Consider the following 15669-nt stretch of genomic DNA (forward strand, 5'->3'; position numbering starts at 1 on the left):
CACTAGGGAACCCTCCCTAAATCTGAACAAGGTCAACCCTCTGTTACTCTTCCACCATCTCTTGCCCAGACTGGGGGAATGGAATAACAGCCCAATTCCAGGATGCTTCACAAGCCTTTGGAAGAGCTGGAAGACGATAATAGCCAGGTCAGAATCCAACAGGGAGTAGAGGCAGTGGCACTGGGTTATTGATGGTGTGGAAGGCTAATGAGGATGTGGAAGAGGAAGGGTTCAGTAAGGTAAAAAGACAGAGAAATGGGAACAGGAGGGAAATGAGTGTTTCCACTTCTTCCATATACAAAAAAAGAAAACGAAAAAGAAAAGAGGAAACTCACCACCACCACAACCAACAACACCATTTTTGAGGAAATTTAGAATTTAGAAATTTAGAAAGGGAGTGACAGTTTTCAATTGGTCTCAAGGGTGGTGTGGTGACAGCATAGTAAGGTGGTAAAGCTTTACCAAGATGCTACCAGTAACCTCAGTTTGCCGCCAGCCAGAGGAATATGCAAGGAGTGAGACCAATGGCTATTTCCTTTCTGTTGGCCGTCTTCTTCTACAAAGGTTTTAACATTTATATTGTAATATTACATGCAGGAAGGACATTCCTATGAGATGAGGAGGGGCTCTTATTTAGAGTCCCATTTTATTAATGGGAAACTATGGTCACAGAGCATTACAGTCTCCCAGGGGCACATAATTTGAACAAAGTTAACCCAGAAATAGAATTGAAGTCCCACTCCAGTCCACTGTTCTTTCCATGAAACTAAACTAGGCACTGATTCCTAACATCCCTGTCGGCAGAGATATCCCCTGAGGACACAGGGATACTGGGCATGGCCTTTTGTGTCCCAGCAGAAGTTCCAGGAACAGATCCTCATTTATGGCACCTGAAGCTTAAACTTATGGGGCACTCTTTCACAGTATGAAATTTTCACAGTATGAAAATTCTTTTTCTTAAAAGAATTTTAAAAGATGAATGCAAAATCAGGCATGAAAGAGAAAATTAATTTGAATGAGTAAAGAAATGGCATCAAATCAGAAATTTTATAAAACTGACAAATGTCAAATAACACTATATTATTATAGTCTGATACAGTTCTATAATGCTGGTTCCCCTACATTTTTTGACTTCATACTCTTTGAGTGCCTCTTTCTATGATAACGATTTTGTAATATTTTCTAGAAAGAAGATGGACAAGTAATTCATTCTTTCCTCTAGCATGGTTGATCAAAATGCATTTATTATTGATGGTTTCAAAAAGTGACTTTTTGCTTCAGCATTTTATTGGCAATGCCATATCTGTAAAGTCCTTATCAGTTTTTTTGCCTGAGAGGTCATTCTTACCTGAGGCCATAGCTTTTGGAGACTGTAGCCTCTCTACTACCCCCAGTCTTAGGTCTTCACTTTCTTCTTCCTCTCCAGGCCTGACCTGGAGAAAGGGGTCAGGACACCAGGTGGCCATGAAGCCCAGATCAAAGTGGTAATGAGCTGTGCCTGATTTGAATACTTTCTCACTGAAGGAAGAGATGGGTCTGGCTGTTCAAGGTGGCCTGCTGGAAGGAGCTGTCATTAGGGGCCAGGCAGATGGAGAGGTTGTGCTCAGCCCGCCATCCCAACCAGCAGCCCCAGGACTACCGAAGGCAAGGGCAGTGATGCCCCAAGGCTGAAGCAGTGTTCTTTGTCTCCTAGCTCAGTTGACTACTTTCTCCTGTGGGCAAGAGCCTTGGAAAAGACCTTGAGTTTTCAGCTTCTCCAGCTATGCTTTGAATCCGCCTCTAGTTGGCCCTGGCCACAGTATGAAATAGAAAGCTTGTTTTCAGAACCTTCCTTTTTCCTTGGAGCATTTCCTGTTTTTGGAATGTAACTGCAGTGGAAAGTTACAGATAAGGCATTTACAGTATTAAGTTTTGAAGCTTAAAAGAAATTTTCTAACCTATCACTAATAAACTATCAAATTTTGATCAATCTTGTTAAAGGGAAGACAATTATCTTTCTATTCTCTCTATAGTAAATAATACAAAATCATCATATGAAGAGTGAATCAGAGTATGCAGCCAAAAAAAAGTGTAGAAAAAAAGTATTGTAGTGGTATGGCCCCCTCAGCAGCCCCATAACCCTGGGGAGTTACCCCCAATCCTATGGGGACTCATTCTTGGCTTCCTGGTAGAGCTCATTAAGAAATGTTTCCTTTTCAAATAAATGCCTGGGAACCATTTAAGTTGCCCTATACCTTGAGTGAATTTAGATCAGAAATACTTTTTAAAAATCCTCAAGATTTTAAAGAACATAGCTGCATCTGTGGGACTCCATGGGACCAGTAGGGAAGATATTATGATGTTGGAGACTTTCCCCTTAGTTAAGCCAAAAAATAGGCACATCCATCACATGTATGTGTTAAGTCAACACCAAGTCTGAGCTTAGCAGGTTTTGATCATCTACCAGCTGTATGAGCTATACCAAATTTCGTAACCTTTTTATTAGTCCTAGTTTCCTCAACGATTAGAAAGGAAATGATACTATAGTTATACTTAGCTTGAAGGATTTGAAAGCACCTAACACGGTGCCCTATATATGGTACTTAATAAATGTTATTTCCTTCCCATGGCTTCACAATATAAGCTCTTGAATTTTACAGATGGTTTTCTATGGTGTCTTTCATCTTTACTAAATGCTCCTTTTATGTAACTTGAGTTCCTGCTGGAACCCAAGAGACCCCATTGTTTTTAAGACCTTACTAATTTCTGACTTTTATTTCATCTTCTTCACCCAAAGACCAAACCCTGAACTCTTGCTTCCACTCTATAGTGCCTGTTTTCTGTGATGCTGACACTAATCCTTAGAACAAATGAGCTGACAGTGTTAGATCACTTCTTCACATAGCTTCTGATGTTCAATCTTCTGAGAAAAACTAGCTACACATCTCAGAGGGAGTATAAGGCATCACGATACATATCTACAACTTTTTCTTCTACTCAGACTTCTCCAGGCTGCACATATTTCTAATTTTAAGAGTGCCTGTGAGCAGTTAGGAGTCATGCACTTACGTATTCAATGGTATGTGTGATCGGATAGCACATGCTCGGGTATTCTGAACCCTTTCCTTTGAAATGGATGCTTTAATGCTTCAAAGTTTTCTGATATTCAGTGATATACTTTTCCAGACCTCTTCTTAAAGTATGTTGATTTTAGGGTCTGCAGTAAGCTTTTATCTGCTCTTGGCTGTTGAATGTATCTGGCTCATTTATTTTTTAAAAATTCTATGTCTGCTTGTAGAGGGGCAGGAGGCTGGGAACAAGAAGGCAGGTAAGGTAGGATTCTGGCTCAAAACAAGTTGATTAAAAAGTAGTGATTGCCTTTCAGATCCTCGGCCTCACTCTCAATCTGAGAGAGTTGTTTTCAAAGGTGCAAAGAGATGGCTAGAAACCAATGGGCAGGCCTGTTGGGATGTAAAAGTGATCAACATGGGCACAGTCCATATCAGCAGTGCCTTCTGATTGCAAAGGGAAGGGATACAATGGCTTCCTTCAAACTGACCTGTGTTCCCAAAGTTAAAGGAACAAGGGAAATGCTTGCAGAAATTTTAACTTTGGGACTTCCCTGGTGCTCCTGTGGGTAAGACTCCACACTCCCAATGAAGAGGGCCTGGGTTTGATCCCTAGTCAGGGAACTAGATCCCACATGTGTGCCACAACAAAGAGCCCGCATGCCACAACTAAGAAGTCCACATGCCACAACTAAAAGTCCACATGCCGCAACTAAAAAAGATCTTGTATGCCACAACTAAGACCTGGCGCAGCCAAAATAAATAAATAAATAAATATTGAAGGGAAAAAAAAAAAGAAATTTTAACTTGAGCAGATAGGCTTGTGGCATTAGCATAGTACCCTGAGTTCTTCGGAGTCAAGGCAATGGCTAGATTTTCTTCACTAATAAATGTTTTGGTCACAAAGTCATACCCAATTTCATTATCTGTACTATGCATACAAGTTTCTTTGGTTTGTAGCAGACCATTTTGTATTAAAGTTATTCAAAAATCATGATCAATTACTAAGATGTATCCTCATAAGAAATAAATCCTTGTCATGACCATAGAAGTAAATAGACTGTTCAAGTTAAAACTTAGGAGTAATTTAATCTAATCCAGTCATTTACAGATGGGAGAACTGAGGCTCAAGTTGTTCATGCAATTTGGTCAAAGAAAGTTAGCAGCAAGCCAGCATTAGCACCCAGGTGTTCTAATGTGTGACTGAAGCCAAGATATTTTTTAATATGATAATACTTGTTCATCACACTGGAATAAACTGGAGGGTACTTGAGGACATCTACATGGGCTAGGTGAAAATATTTATTACATTTTCTTTATATTGTATTACTGTGAAAATAAAAATAAAATACAGAGAATTAGAGATGGATATTAAATATTGAATTTGTATAAAAGCCCAAAATAAAATCTTTTCCAAAAGTTTTAATGAGAAAGTTGAGCTTGCTTTCATGCACATAACTGTTTTATACCAAGTTTTATGTTTGAAATGGCTACAAGCAAGTCCTGATCAAGTCTTTTTAATGATCTCTCTTCAAATTCTTGATAGTCACCACTGATGAGAAACTTTGTTCCCACAAGTGGTGATAAAAAATTTAAAGCCGTTTTTTATAGCCATTCAAAAATTTACAATAGTTGAAATTATCTTTAAAGAGTTGAAGAACTCTTCTTTTTTATTTTCTTTGACCGATGTAAATGCTGAAAATGTCTTTTGATAATGGAAATGGATTTCAAATCCAGTCAAACTTTTTTGTTCTAAGTATTTCAAAAGAAAGGTGCTTGAACATGCAGAATGTTCACTCAGTGCTAGAGCCCTTGCCCGGCCACCTGCGTGGACTTTTTTAAAAGGGCACATTTAAATGGGCCTAACTACCCAGTATATGTGAAGAAAGAGGTGCAGTGCTGCCTTTGGAGCTATGCCTTGCAGGAGTTGACCCTGGCCTCCGCTTCTCTCCATCGTCCTCTCTCAGCCCAGGTTTGGACTGCACATGAGTCTCCTCGGGCCCCTGGAACAAGTCTCTAGCATCTCTTCAGCCCTCTGACAACCGTGGGCAACAGTGTGCTCTGCAGTGGACAGTTGAGGTATTTAGTAAAGAGCACCTCTTCGGAGAGCTCGGTGCCTTGCCAAGGAACTCATGGTATCTGCCATCTACAGGTACTGTGGGGCGTGCTGCCAGAGCCTCTCAGGCTGCCCTTGATGAGTCCTGGACTGACAACCAGCTCGGGACCTCAGTTACCCCAGACCTTAGGCGCTGAGGGTTCACTAGATCACAATATACCTGTAACCTCTTTGAGCACATCAATCAGGAAGCCCAGAGAGGTACAAATGAGGCCCAGGTCTGCAAGTGACAGACCAAGACCAGAATGGCACTGTCCACCACCCAATCTGTGCTCTCCCAGCTTTCCAAGGTGCATCTCTATTAATAATCTGGCCAGCATACCATCCTTGAGCTGAAGGTAATTTCTCCCCCGTTCTACCAGTGGACCAGCACTGTAGCTTTCCTTCTCCTGTCTAATAAACAAGGGTCCTGGAAATTCAAACAATTAGTATCCAATTGAAATTTTATTTTGCAAATAAATTATTATACTTAATCCTATTATACCCACTGTGCGATCACAGAGGTACTGCTGCTTTCTTCCCCCAAATGCTCAATGTCAATGAGACCTGCATCACTGACCACTTTAAAAACAAGCATCGCTACGGATAGAAAAATAAAATCAAGCAATTTCTTTTATCATTTTTTCACCCAAACTCCATTCATTAGCTGACTTTACATACACTTCATCCATTTCAATTCCCCTGGGCTGAGCAATTTATGTTGTAAAGAGCTGCAGCCTGCACTAAAAATGCCCTTCTTCCATCTTTCCTTTAAAAAAGAAAAACATTTTTTTTCTGTGACTGGTAAGAAGTGCTGAGTGGACAGCCCTGGTGGCTTCTCTTTACACTGTAAGCAACTGTGGCACAAATCAACACCAAGTTTCTCTTGATTTCTGCCTGGAACAATATTATCTTTCAGGGACCCACTCTGGGGGTCCAGAGGCTGATGTATTCCTTGCTGTCACATGTATGTGCCTAAGAGAGCAATTTTAGCCCTTCTGATGCTGCCAGAAACCGTGGACAGTGATGGGTGTCACCGTGCCACCATATTCTTTTCATAACCCATCAGCAGCACACATTTATTGAGTCCCTACTATGTACAAAGTCATGTGTTAAGTTCTGTCTGCTAAGTTTATGTACTAAGTAGTATGTACTAAGTCTATGTGTTAAGGATAGAAGAAATAATAATAAATATTTGTATGGGCTTCCCTGGTGGCGCAGTGGTTGAGAGTCCTCCTGCCGATGCAGGGGACATGGGTTCATGCCCCGGTCCGGGGAGATCCCACATGCCGCAGGGCGGCTGGGCCCGTGAGCCGTGGCCGCTGAGCCTGCGCGTCCGGAGCCTGTGCTCCACAGCCGGAGAGGCCACAGCAGTGAGAGGCCCGCGTACCGAAAAAAAAAAAAAAAAAAAATTTGTTGAACATTTCCTGTGTGCCAGGCACTAAATCAAATGTGTTAAAATAGCATTATCTGGTTAGGCCTCTCTCACTATGGTGCAATGAAGGCTTTATTGTTATCCCAATTTTATGCATAAGCACATTCCCAAAATTATGACACCTCTGTAAAAAGGTTCTCCCTACTTACTTTATCTAATACAACGTATCTAATACGTATCTAACGTATCTAATACGTTTTTCTCCATCTCATCTCCTTGTTTTCCTCATAATACTCTTCATACTTTTAAATTTATTTGTTCATTTATTGGGGTTTTTTGCCATCTCCCTCACTAGTAGTATATTATGCTCCATGTGGCTAGAGGTTGTGTACCTTTTGTTTTACTGCCTAGCAGAGTACCTGGACACACAATATGATTTCAGTAAGTGTTAGATGGATGGATGCATGAACGAATGAGCGAATGAATGAATAAAACTGACAGGAAGAAATTAAGTGCCTTGCCCAAGGTCATAGAGCTAGTGAGTGACACAGCTGGAATTCAATATCCACACGTTGAAGCGCATCTATACCCTCCTAAATACTGGGTTGGCCAAAAAGTTCATTTGGGTTTTTCCATAAGATGTCACAGAAAAACCCGAACGACCTTTTTGGCCAACCCAGTATATAATAATTCTATTGGGAATTTGAAATGTAGACACAGAAAGCAATACAGAGGATTCAGGGGGTCTGTACCTGAGAGAAAAACTCTTTTCTTGGTATAGTCTGGAACTACTTCCTATTTTAGAACTCGGTAGATCCTCAGGTGAATGCATATTGAGATACCTGCTAAATATACCGATCCACCGACCACACCACCCTTTCTCACTCATCCTTTGATTTCTCTCCTCCATTTTCCTTTGTGTTATTATCATCCTAAAGTGATGCAGTGGAATTTCCACAGAGGCACTAGTTTGGTGATGCTCTCCTTCCAGTAGGGCTGGGTCATCTGTTGAGGCAAATGTGCCATTGAAGAAAGACCCCCCAGCATCATCATGATAGCTTCACTGACAGTGGGCATTGGGCCAACTAGACGTTTCAAGCACATGCATAAAATAACTGGTATGTCTCTGTGGCCCATCAACATGTGCATTCAAATGAGGTCCCATTAACATTATTATCTTAAATTACTTTCTCTCAGCCTCACCCAGCTCCAGCCTCCCTGGCAAGCCTTCCCAGTATATTCCTGGGAGTCTCCAAGGAGTGTCTCTAGCTCGCACACCTTTCATGCAAGTCCCCAAGCACTCCAACATCTTCTATTCCTCCACTCATGACACAGCAGGAGGGAACCTCACCATGGCAGCAATGGATGATGCCCGTGATGGGAACACAGCGTTTGTAACACAGGTGACATCTCCCTCACTCTCTGGGTTCCTCAGAACAGGAAGGGCGATGGTCCTCATCCGCGTTCTGTGCCACACTTCAGTGTGCACAGGAGGGGCCACTTTGGGGTCCAGGTGACAAAGTCCTTCATGAAAATAGCTCCTTCAGCTTCTCCCATCAACTGGTAATCCAGCCCAGGGAATCAGTTGCAGGCAAAGGCTAGACCATGTCTTCAATTCTCCATGTCTCTGTGCCCCTCTCAAAGCCATGCAAAACAAAACAAACAAACAAAGAAACCACCACCAAGAACAACACTAGCACACTCTGTCTCCTTGTTCCCAAAACAAGAGCCCTCATGGATACCAACTCATACAAAGTTGTACCCACAAGAGTAACTGGTACATACTGGTATATATATATATATATATATATATATGTGTGTGTGTGTGTGTGTGTGTGTATGTGTATATATATATATATATATATATACATATATATATACTGATCCACCGACCACACCACCCTTTCTCACTCATCCTTTGATTTCTCTCCTCCATTTATATATATATATATATATATATATATATATACACACACTAGGAGACCCAGAGTAGTCTCTCCTGTTTCCCAAGCAACCGCATTCTGACCCTTGATCTGTGTCCATGCTACCGTGCACCAAGGGTATGCCCTATATGCTAGCCCCCACCACTCATGGCTTGGGGATGCCACCATCCCACTGACCCAGTGTGCCCTGTAAACACTATACAATGCATATTCCTTGTCTCCTTCACCTGCTCAGTCAAAAGTTCTGCTTATGTCAGTTAGCTATAGCCACAAAATGTTATACAACAAACCACTCCCAATGTCGGTGACTTAAAAGAACAATCATTTATTCTCACTCATACATGGGATTTGGCTGGTCCAAGCTTGTGTCAGCTGGCCTTGATTTCAAGCTACAGATTGGGTCAAGATCTGATGTACATGAATTTTCTTATCCTGTTTAGGTCACCAGGCTGGCCTTGGCATTTTCTTCTCATGGCAGAAACACAAGAAGGGCCAGCCCAATTGTACCAGCATATTTCCAGTCTCTACTTCTGTCACATCTGCTACTATTCCACTGGGCAAAGCAAGTCCCATGACCCAGCCCAACATCAATGGAGCAGGAAAGTACACTCCTCTGTTAAGGTATGGAGGGGCAGGAATTGGGGACAAGAGTGAATATTTGCTGAATAATCACCTACTGTACCATGCAACCAAATCCAAACGTACAGGGTCAGTAAACATGCCATCGGGATGAAGTCAAGATTTGGTCTGAGACAGACTGCTCTAAGAAGGTTATGTGAAAGAACACATCCATGTCTTATATAGTACAAATAGTTCACATCAAAGCACTACCACTTGGCTTCTTGGTCAGCTACTGGATGATCTTGTTTGAAACAGTCATGACTTGCCCAGTGAGGGACCCTGGTTTCCAGAACCAATGCAGCCTCGTCTCCAAAGAAATCACCCCTTCTTCTCTGACTTGTATTACAAGCTATTTGAGTTGTCTGGGCTCCAGAACCTTCTGTTTACTTTCTCTCTCCCTATCCCATGCCCATTTTCAACTCCCCTGGGTTCATACTTCTCTCCCTGTCCCAGACTACTTCTGGAGAAGTCTATGATGGCTTTGTAAACTCAGAAGAAGAAGAAACAGAGGTCCCTTCCTAACTCCCTCCTTCGTCCAGTTCAAATTACATGTGTGTGGGGAGATATATCTCTCTATATGTGATACACCATGTTCAGTAACCACATGCACAGCACTTGCCCTCCCTACAGGGGAGGAAAGTTACAGCACTATGCTGGGGCCCCATCTTGCCTCTATTGTTCTGCATTGCCTTTGGTCTGAAATAGTCACATAGAAACTTTCTTTCACAGGAACAATGACATAGAGTTTAGTCACATGTTTAATTCTTCAAAGTCAATATTTGCAAAAAACGTAAGCACAGCATGGTATTGCCTTGGAGTTGTTGATTAATCCCTTCCTTAGGTTTCCCTTCTTTTAAGTTTCCTTTTTATTTTCAGCTCATCGTTAGTCCCGTAATGGGGTGTGTGCCAGGTTGTATGAGTGCATTTTCTTGTTGCCCCAAAGCCCGGTAAGGACTATGGTGAACCTTTATTCTGGACGTAGTCATACAGACTTCCTCCTCCTATCTTGTTCCAGGAAGAATGGCAAGAATGACTTAATCCAGCAACCTTGGGAAACAAGAGACCAGCCATAGATGGCTGAGAGAAGCCATGTTGATACCAGCGTAATCCGCAACCTAGATGATGAGGATGTTTGTCATCTGTTTGGAAAGCTAAATATCATCTTGAAGTAAACAGTTCTTTGATACCCATTTCATGTACAAAGAAAAGGAGGCACGTGGACAGATTAAATAACAAATAAGAGTCACACTGTGAATTGTTGGGAGCTTTAAATGACTTCTAGGAGTCTCTGCTTCTCAAGACATTGAAGTCCTCTCTTGAGACTCAGCACCATGAATCTTTCACTGCACAAATCCCCTTTTACATGGCTTTTAGATGGGAGCAAGAAGTGGAATTGAAAAAATATCAGAAAAGTTCTGTAAGAGAAAGGTGAGCCACTTCAGTCTCCTACCAACTTTCCACTCGTCCCTCCTAAAGGTTTAAACAAATTTTAATCACAAATCTTCTGGTTTTCCAACCCATCCGCTACAACATGGGATAGGGAATTTTCCTTTTTGTGTGTCTGTTTATATGATTGCTTATGTAGCCTGCAGACCTCAGAGAAATGTAACATTGGTTTCTTTCAAATATTAGGGCTTTGCTCTATTTTATTTTCACTTCCAAAAATGTAAAGTCTGAGTGTCTTAGCTTGGGATCATTAAGTGCCAAGAAATTAGCTAAGTAACGTGGCTTATAGAACTTGGGGCAATTATAGCTTCTTGCAAAGCTGAAAAGAAGAGCTTTTGAGTCAAGGCCATTCAGCAAAGCTCAGGCTAAAGGGAAATTCCATTCAGTTTTGTAAAACCTTTTTGCTGGGCAAGAAGTAAAAAATAATTTAGAAGCCAATGAAGAAACCTAAAATTCATTCAGACAGGCTTCTCTGGACAAAGGCCTTCAGCAGTTTTCTGCCTGTTACTGGAATCAGAACATCTAATGTCCACTATCTCTTGGGTCCTCTTCATTCCCAGAGCTCACAGTCAGCCTGTTTCCAATTCCTCTGTGCCAGCACATCTGTTAATGTCCCAAGTGGCTTCCTTTACAGCCGCGTGATCATCTGTGTATTATTAACTAACCGCAAATTAAAGTAATTACTTGGTGCTTAATTTTATGTAACATTTCTTTGTAATGTGTACAAAAGAAATTTGTTTTTACAGGAGTTTGGTAAATAGCATGTGCCATGATTAATTAGAGAATATAATGGGTCTGTTGATTTGAAATTAAATTCAGTGCAACAGTCTTCTCTAAAAATAATTTCTTAAATGACATTTCAAGGTGTGTGAGCCTCTAAAAAAAAAAGTGAACATCCTGCATCCATAGCCTTTATGCCCTGTCCTAGATCTATCTGCTGGATTTTACTTGCTAAAGGACTCACTTTTATTTTTCTCAGATAAAAAGTGTGCCTATAGCACTCTAAGAAACAGCAACATTCAAAGAGCTATTTTAATCCTTTTTGGAACAAGGTAGAGTATAAATGAATAAACTAACAAATAAGCGAATCCTTAACTACTTGGAGGTCAGTTACAGTTCAGTGTAGTTCATTCCCCTCCAGCTACATGCGTTCTTCCCTGTCATTTTACACACCTGCATTCTTGCCTCAGGGCCTTTGCACTTATTCCTTCTGCCTAGACATCTTTCTGCCTGGGTTTTCATGTGACTCAAATCTTAGACAGGGACTTCTCTGACCATCCAAGCTAAGGAAGTTCCCTGACCCAGTCCCTCTCACATCACTGTGTTTAATGTTTAATTCACAGAACAAATCACTCTGATATTATCTGGCTTTGTGTTTGTTCATTGCTTTTCTTCTGTCTCCTTCTACAGAAGGTAAGATCCTTGAGAACAAAAACTTGTCTGCCTTATCCTCCTTATATCTCCAACACCTAGAAAGATGCCTGATACATTAGTTGGTGCTTAATAAATCTTTATGAAATGAATGAATGAATTGCATTGTTCTCACAAGCCCCTTTAAATAACCATGTTCCTAAAGGAGAGAAAGCACAATTGGCTTTAAAAGTTTCTTGAAGAAACAGAAAGAGAAATTCAGTATTTGTTGACTAGGCATGAGATGCATTGGAAGGAAATGAAAAATTAAAATGTAAACAAATTAAATGACAGGAAGAGCAGAAATAAAGGTTGGTACTTATTGCTTAGTTTGCACAAACACAAAATACCAGCTGGGAAGTGAAACCTTCAATCAGTTGGCACCTTTTTTCTTTATAAACCCAACAGCCAGTTTGAATTATTCCCATTAAAATAACTTAGCCAAGGGGCTTCCCTGGTGGTGCAGTGGTTGAGGGGCCGCCTGCAGATGCAGGGGACACGGGTTTGTGCCCCGGTCCGGGAAGATCTCACATGCCACGGAGCGGCTGGGCCCGTGAGCCATGGCCACTGAGCCTGCACGTCCGGAGCCTGCGCTCCGCAACGGGAGAGGCCACAGCAGTGGGAGGCCCGCGTACCTCAAAAACAAAACAAAACAAAACAAAACAAAAACTTAGCCAAGACACTGTCTTTGCTGATAGTAAAGAAAAAGATCTGAAGATTCTTTCAGCTTCCATATATTTAAGACAGGATTCTTGGGGTTGATACAATGTTTCACTGTATAGAGATACAAGGAAGCATGAGATGAGGGTGCTGCAGTAATAGAGTTTCTGACAGAGAATATAAACTAAGAGGCATAAATTTCCATGATAAGTGTCATACTATATTTAAGGTTTAACCTCAAAATACACTGACGTCTCTCTTTCTCCCCAGACTCCTATGCCTTTTAAAGCTCTTCTCAACTCAACATGAAGTCTGTATCAAACAGTGGGACTGGCCTACTAGTATTAACAAGATTTTATTCCCCAATTATGAGTGGGATCTGGAAAATGTCTATATTCTGATTTGCTCAATGTGCTTAGGGTGAACAGAAGTCTAGGTGGCTCAGTGTGCAATAAGTTACAATTCCCCACCTCTGCCATTTACTAACTAAACTTCAGCAAGATACTGAATTTCTGAGTCTCAGATTTCTCATCTGCAAAATGGGCCTGATGTAACTCCTGTGGATTAAATGTAAAGCACTTGTTTTTATGTAATTGTATGTGTCAAACTTTGTACCTATTACTTTTGGATTTTCAGTTGTAATTTAGAGAATTATTCCCATGCCAGATTTTAGGGTAATTCATCCAGTTTTTGTTTGTTTGTTTGTTTGTTTTTTGCGGTACGCGGGCCTCTCACTGCTGTGGCCTCTCCCGTCGCGGAGCACAGGCTCCGGACGCGCAGGCCCAGCGGCCATGGCTCACGGGCCCAGCAGCTCCGTGGCATGTGGGATCCTCCCAGACCGGGGCACGAACCTGCGTCCCCTGCATCGGCAGGTGGACTCTCAACCACTGCGCCACCAGGGAAGCCCCTCATCCAGTTTTTTTTAATATGTTATTTTTTACCTGTAAATTTCCCAATCATTTAAAATTTGTCCTGGTATACGGTATAAGGAATGGCTTCAATTTTATCTCTTTGCATATGGCTATCCAGTTATCCTAATACCACTTATTTAAAAGTCCATCTTTTCCTCACTAATTAGGGATGCCACTTTTATCATAACTAAATTTTTACATGCAGTTTGGTCTATTTCAGAATTTTATACTTTGTCTAGCTATTCATACATTAATACCAAACTGTTTTAATTGTAGAGGTTTATGATATGATTTAAAATTATACAATTTTTTGAGGGGGTTCCTGGCTATTCTTGCATGTTTATTCTTCCAAACATACTATATAATCAATTTAATTAGCTCTAGGAAAAAAACCTGATAGCATTTTTACTGGAATTTTATGAAATTGTTTATATAAACATAGGAATAACTAAGATCTTTACAATGTTGCATTTTTCTATGAACACAGTTCATCTTTCCAACTAAGTTAATTTTATATCTTCATGACTGCTTATAATTTTCTTCACATAGGTTTTGAACATTTCTTGTTAAACTTACACTGAGGTATTTTGTTTTTAGCTATCAGACATACAGTCTTTTCTTCCATTATGACTTCTAACTGGTTTTTGTGTCTATTGATTCAATAATCATATTGTGGTAGTATTAGTATTGTTGTTCTGAAATTGTTGTGTATGTAACAAAAAATGTATATATATTGGTGTCATTGAGAACAGGGATTTGCAGGTTTGGTGAGAGCAGTCACAAATGTAAGATCAATGACAGTAAGTAAAAATCCTGTAGTTCTGAAAATGAATCTGAGGTAGCAATACTAATTCATAATATGTGTTTTAAAAGACTCATTTTCTAGTTCTGTCCACTGGAAAAGCCTGTAAACAATGGTTAACCCAACAGCAATGAGCACTTTCAGAACCCTGACTGTGTCTCTAAATACTATTTCCCACCAAAAGGAACCAGACCTCTTGGAAAGATGGCTGATTCCAGGTGTGAGGCAGGAAGTTTATTAAATGAATCTGGAATATCTTGTCATACCAAGTAGTAAGGAAGCAGCGATGGAAAACTACCAGGATTCTGTCCAAAGAATTTGGGCTCTAGCTTAAAGATGGGATCATTTGAGCATCAGTAGGGGATGCTAAATGCAATGGATTGAAACATATCAAGTATATTTAAATCCATAAGTTCAGTACGATACCAAAAAACTAAACTCATTAATCACCTTTAGAGGATGCTAGGGAACCAATCCATTGTGTTTTAAAAACAAACAAACAACAAAAAAAACAAAACAAAACAAGAAACTGGTCTCAGAGTAATGAAAGAATCAAGAGGAACTTTCTTTTTACAGAATTTTTTCAACTAATAAATGAATAAGGAATGACAGAATTAGGATATCACCATTTGCAACCTCCTAATGAATTAATGAATCTGGGTAATGACCACCAATGGCTGCTCACATCACCAAAAAGAGACAATCAGGCATTTTATACCTTCTAACAGAAGTGCAAAACACTGCGTATGAAATATTCTTGACAAAATAATTGAACCTGAATCTTATCAAGCCTCTAAATCTAACTACCAATTTAAAGCTTACAATGACAGAGGAACACATTAAACAACATCACAATCAACAAAATCCAAACTGTTGGAAACCCCAGGACAAACAGCCAGTTTCTTCAACAATAACAAACGAACAAAATTGCAAGGAAAATAAACAAAGAAAGAAAAAGGAAGACCTACAAAATTTTGTTGACATGCAAATGTATTTATTTGATCCTATTTGAAAATGTAGGGTAGAATAAATCCATTTTCTTCATGGTATCACTGTAAACAGACTGAATTTCAGAGCTCTTAGCTTGCTTCACAAACTTCTGAAGAGTGAACATAAGCAACCCAGCAAGCCTCTTCCTTCCCCTCCAGGCTCTCCCGCACTTGTTGGGGTGGGGTGCTGCTGGGAGGGGTTGGTGATAACTGATGCTAAATAAATATCAGACGGTGAATTTGTCAAACTCTTTCTACCTCCTCCCATAGGCAACGGGGTGACTTGGATTATTCTTTAACTATAGTCATTGAGTAATCAAGTAAGTTTATCAAACACAGAATGGAGGGAAGTTTCCATTGTAGATAATTT

General features: G+C 40.5%; 1 long non-coding RNA gene across 1 annotated transcript in view; it reads left to right on the top strand.

Annotated features, from left to right (window-relative positions):
- Positions 1-11211, top strand: part of LOC114484272 (uncharacterized) — a 43111-nt gene extending 31900 nt beyond the window's left edge. Inside the window, exons 3-4 of the long non-coding RNA XR_003676958.1 lie at positions 8901-9081; positions 10097-11211. This is a non-coding gene — a long non-coding RNA (uncharacterized lncRNA). The remainder of the gene's footprint in view (positions 1-8900; positions 9082-10096) is intronic.
- Positions 11212-15669: the final 4458 nt, after the last annotated feature.

The sequence above is a fragment of the Physeter macrocephalus genome, chromosome 2 (assembly GCF_002837175.3).
Source record: "Physeter macrocephalus isolate SW-GA chromosome 2, ASM283717v5, whole genome shotgun sequence".
NCBI lineage: Eukaryota > Metazoa > Chordata > Mammalia > Artiodactyla > Physeteridae > Physeter > Physeter macrocephalus.